The sequence below is a fragment of the Oncorhynchus mykiss genome, chromosome 15 (assembly GCF_057628025.1).
Source record: "Oncorhynchus mykiss isolate SJ-2025 chromosome 15, ASM5762802v1, whole genome shotgun sequence".
Taxonomy (NCBI): domain Eukaryota; kingdom Metazoa; phylum Chordata; class Actinopteri; order Salmoniformes; family Salmonidae; genus Oncorhynchus; species Oncorhynchus mykiss.
The window spans coordinates 72,942,501-72,948,503 of record NC_143036.1 but is presented as its reverse complement, the minus strand read 5'-3'; positions in this window follow the sequence as shown (position 1 = coordinate 72,948,503).

Sequence of the window (6,003 nt, the reverse complement as noted above, 5' to 3'; positions counted from 1 at the left end):
ACTATACTGTAGACTATACTGTACTGTAGGCAATACTGTACTGTAGGCTATACTATACTGTAGACTATACTGTATTGTAGACTATACTATACTGTACTGTAGACTATACTGTATTGTAGGCTATACTATACTGTAGACTATACTATACTGTAGACTATACTGTACTGTAGACTATACTGTACTGTAGACTATACTGTATTGTAGACTATACTATACTGTAGACTATACTATACTGTAGACTATACTGTACTGTAGACTATACTGTACTGTAGACTATACTGTATTGTAGGCTATACTATACTGTAGACTATACTATACTGTAGACTATACTGTACTGTAGACTATACTATACTGTAGACTATACTGTATTGTAGACTATACTGTACTGTAGGCTATACTGTACTGTAGACTATACTATACTGTAGACTATACTGTATTGTAGACTATACTGTACTGTAGGCTATACTGTATTGTAGACTATACTGTACTGTAGACTATACTGTACTGTAGACTATACTGTATTGTAGACTATACTGTAGACTATACTATACTGTATTGTAGACTATACTGTACTGTAGACTATACTGTACTGTAGACTATACTGTACTGTAGACTATACTGTACTGTAGACTATACTATACTGTAGACTATACTGTACCGTAGGCCCCTATGTACTTCCGTTTGATTTCAGCTTTCTGCGATCAGTGACCCCTGGGGGTGAAGAATCGGCAGTTATTTTTTAAATAATTATTTATCCAACGTGTATCACGTTTAAGAGGTGGTTACTTTTGATATCCAGCCCATCTCAAATGATTGGATGTCGTTGTCTCATTCAATTCAACTAATAAGTACCTTTTTACCTTTTCAAATGGACATTTTAAATAATATTCAAAATGATTTGGTTTCTACAAATGAGACCATTTAAACTTCTCCACATTACCGCTTTCAGGTTAATTACATTTTAATTCCCAAATAGCCTTTAGAGGTTGTATTTTTTATTTAACTAGGCAAGTCAGTTAAGAACAAATTCTTATTTTCAATGACGGCCTACGGGACCAATGCCAACCATTGATGGTGATACAGGGGCAGAATAAGGGCAGAACGACAGATTTGTACCTTGTCAGCTTGGGAATTTCAACTTGCAACCTTCCGGTTACTAGTCCAACACTCTAACCACTAGGCTACCCTGCCGCCCCAATTATTTATGATTTATCATTAACATTGATTTATCAATAAAACTTGCTTTTGCCAATCTCATTCAGTACTGAAGGAAGTCCCGCCTTCTGACCTCAGCAGCGACACAAACCCTAATTCTGCCATTAGCGGAAAAACGGCAGAAATTGCGAACAACACTCCAAAATCAACCATCGAACGCAGGCTTTGTAACGGTTTTCTCCACTTAAAAGCCCTCATGTATCACCATCAATGGTTGGCATTGGTCCAGTACCACCGTGCTCAGCAGAAGCTTGTGCAAGACATGGCTGACATGAAGGGACAGGTGGAATGAAATGAGCAACTATTGACAAGAGCACAGGAAATGAAAACATTCTGCCAGCCGAGGAACTGCGTTTGAAGTCTGAACAATGAAAAGTAATTGCAAATGCTTATGACGATGAACAAGCACAAACTCTTCAACATAATCGTTTTCTACAGGAACAACTCGATTTAGCCAAAACTAAATATGTGCCACGTATATTGTGCAGATGATTACGGGTCTCGACCCGTGTGATAATCATTGTGCGATTGTGTATTTTTTTCGAGAGACTCCTCGCTCTTTTGTTTGGGTACGACCCAGTGTTTTGTATACGTGTTTGTTTGCTCTTCGTCCCAGTGCCTTTACATGGCACGCTGTAATTTGGGAAATAGAAACCCCTATTACGCATTCCTGCGCCTGTCTCCTGACCCATTTATATCAGCGTGACACGTTGGCACTACAACTCTAGTGAAGGACAAGACCAGAAAATGTGGAGATCATTCCCACGTTGAAATGGTAAAGAAATGTACAAACTAAAAATTATGCAGACTGCAGCAGTTTAAGTACTTTAGTCTGGTAAACGCACTCGATCTGAGAATAGTTCCGAATGGTACTCTGAAGTATCCATTATAACAACTACGACAGACTGTGACTCCTGGGGGACGCAACCAGAGACTTTTCTGTCGATTGACTCTCCAGCAGACGGGTCGGCGAACACAGAGAAAGACAACAATCCTAAATATGTAAATTGCCATTTTTGAATGAGCGGTCGTTCATTAAAATATTAGCAATTTCTATGAGTGTAGTTATCAGCTATGAGTTTCCTGCAGTTGAGCGGTCCACAGCCCCTTTCCTTTGCCTACCAAGCTGTCATATCGGTTTCGTCCACTAGGGACCTTTTCTTTTTATCAATGATCTAATTGTGTGTGTTTTCATGCATTTCTGTGACTTGATTAGTTAGTTAGTAAATAATTAAAACAATTTGTACATTGCTGATTCATAATTTTTGCTAGGGTTTGTGTAGATATCTAAGGGTTTGCAACGTTCAGTAACGAGAACTGATGAGGTACAATTCATTAATAAGCGACTGTTTTGATAAGATATGAAAATATCTGAAGAGTCGATTCAGGAAATAGAGACTATATAAACATTTTCCAGTGGTGCCCAGTCTTCCTAGTTAATTAAAGTTTACATGATTAGTGCCATGATAGTGTTTATGTACTGTAGACTATATGTGATGATAGTGTGTATGTACTGTAGACGATATGTGATGATAGTGTGTATGTACTGTAGACTATATGTGATGATAGTGTGTATGTACTGTAGACTATATGTGATGATAGTGTGTATGTACTGTAGACTATATGTGATGATAGTGTTTATGTACTGTAGACTATATGTGATGATAGTGTGTATGTACTGTAGACTATATGTGATGATAGTGTGTATGTACTGTAGACTATATGTGATGATAGTGTGTATGTACTGTCGACTGTATGTGACGATAGTGTGTATGTACTGTAGACTATATGTGATGATAGTGTTTATGTACTGTAGACTATATGTGATGATAGTGTTTATGTACTGTAGACTATATGTGATGATAGTGTGTATGTACTGTAGACTATATGTGATGATAGTGTGTATGTACTGTAGACTATATGTGATGATAGCGTTTATGTACTGTAGACTATATGTGATGATAGTGTGTATGTACTGTAGACTATATGTGATGATAGTGTTTATGTACTGTAGACTGTATGTGATGATAGTGTGTATGTACTGTAGACTATATGTGATGATAGTGTGTATGTACTGTAGACTATATGTGATGATAGTGTGTATATACTGTAGACTATATGTGATGATAGTGTTTATGTACTGTAGACTATATGTGATGATAGTGTTTATGTACTGTAGACTATATGTGAGGATAGTGTTTATGTACTGTAGACTATATGTGATGATAGTGTTTATGTACTGTAGACTATATGTGATGATAGTGTGTATATACTGTAGACTATATGTGATGATAGTGTTGATGTACTGTAGACTATATGTGATGATAGTGTTTATGTACTGTAGACTATATGTGATGATAGTGTGTATATACTGTAGACTATATGTGATGATAGTGTTTATGTACTGTAGACTATATGTGATGATAGTGTTTATGTACTGTAGACTATATGTGAGGATAGTGTTTATGTACTGTAGACTATATGTGATGATAGTGTGTATGTACTGTCGACTGTATGTGATGATAGTGTGTATGTACTGTAGACTATATGTGATGATAGTGTGTATGTACTGTCGACTGTATGTGATGATAGTGTGTATATACTGTAGACTATATGTGATGATAGTGTGTATGTACTGTAGACTATATGTGATGATAGTGTGTATGTACTGTAGACTATATGTGATGATAGTGTGTATGTACTGTAGACTATATGTGATGATAGTGTGTATGTACTGTCAACTGTATGTGATGATAGTGTGTATATACTGTAGACTATATGTGATGATAGTGTGTATGTACTGTAGACTATATGTGATGATAGTGTTTATGTACTGTAGACTGTATGTGATGATAGTGTTTATGTACTGTAGACTATATGTGATGATAGTGTTTATGTACTGTAGACTATATGTGATGATAGTGTGTATGTACTGTAGACTATATGTGATGATAGTGTGTATGTACTGTAGACTATATGTGATGATAGTGTTTATGTACTGTAGACTATATGTGATGATAGTGTGTATGTACTGTAGACTATATGTGATGATAGTGTTTATGTACTGTAGACTGTATGTGATGATAGTGTGTATGTACTGCAGACTATATGTGATGATAGTGTGTATGTACTGTAGACTATATGTGATGATAGTGTGTATATACTGTAGACTATATGTGATGATAGTGTTTATGTACTGTAGACTATATGTGATGATAGTGTTTATGTACTGTAGACTATATGTGAGGATAGTGTTTATGTACTGTAGACTATATGTGATGATAGTGTTTATGTACTGTAGACTATATGTGATGATAGTGTGTATATACTGTAGACTATATGTGATGATAGTGTTTATGTACTGTAGACTATATGTGATGATAGTGTTTATGTACTGTAGACTATATGTGATGATAGTGTGTATATACTGTAGACTATATGTGATGATAGTGTTTATGTACTGTAGACTATATGTGATGATAGTGTTTATGTACTGTAGACTATATGTGAGGATAGTGTTTATGTACTGTAGACTATATGTGATGATAGTGTGTATGTACTGTCGACTGTATGTGATGATAGTGTGTATGTACTGTAGACTATATGTGATGATAGTGTGTATGTACTGTAGACTATATGTGATGATAGTGTGTATGTACTGTCAACTGTATGTGATGATAGTGTGTATATACTGTAGACTATATGTGAGGATAGTGTTTATGTACTGTAGACTGTATGTGATGATAGTGTTTATGTACTGTAGACTATATGTGATGATAGTGTGTATGTACTGTAGACTATATGTGATGATAGTGTGTATGTACTGTAGACTATATGTGATGATAGTGTGTATGTACTGTCAACTGTATGTGATGATAGTGTGTATATACTGTAGACTATATGTGATGATAGTGTGTATGTACTGTAGACTATATGTGATGATAGTGTGTATGTACTGTCGACTGTATGTGATGATAGTGTGTATATACTGTAGACTATATGTGATGATAGTGTGTATGTACTGTAGACTATATGTGATGATAGTGTGTATGTACTGTAGACTATATGTGATGATAGTGTGTATGTACTGTAGACTATATGTGATGATAGTGTTTATGTACTGTAGACTATATGTGATGATAGTGTTTATGTGCTGTAGACTATATGTGATGATAGTGTTTATGTACTGTAGACTATATGTGATGATAGTGTTTATGTGCTGTAGACTATATGTGATGATAGTGTTTATGTACTGTAGACTGTATGTGATGATAGTGTTTATGTGCTGTAGACTATATGTGATGATAGTGTGTATGTGCTGTAGACTGTATGTGAGGATAGTGTGTATGTACTGTAGACTATATGTGATGATAGTGTGTATGTGCTGTAGACTGTATGTGATGATAGTGTGTATGTACTGTAGACTGTATGTGATGATAGTGTGTATGTACTGTAGACTATATGTGATGATAGTGTTTATGTGCTGTAGACTGTTGTGGAGAAAAGAAAGGATGATGTTTTCCCTTCTTTTTCTGAAGAGGGGGATATGCTAGTATAATCACCCCATCCGTCACAGTGGTCAGTCCACAGGCAGCGACATCCATCACCAGAGAATGAGAGAGAGAGAGAGAGAGAGAGAGAGAGAGAGAGAGAGAGAGAGAGAGAGAGAGAGAGAATTCTGCAGAGTTCTGCAAAACTCCTCTTTATACAATGTAAAACAACAAATAATGCATAATGCATGCAGAGCAGAATTAGACCGATACCCTCTAATCATCAAAATCAAGATAG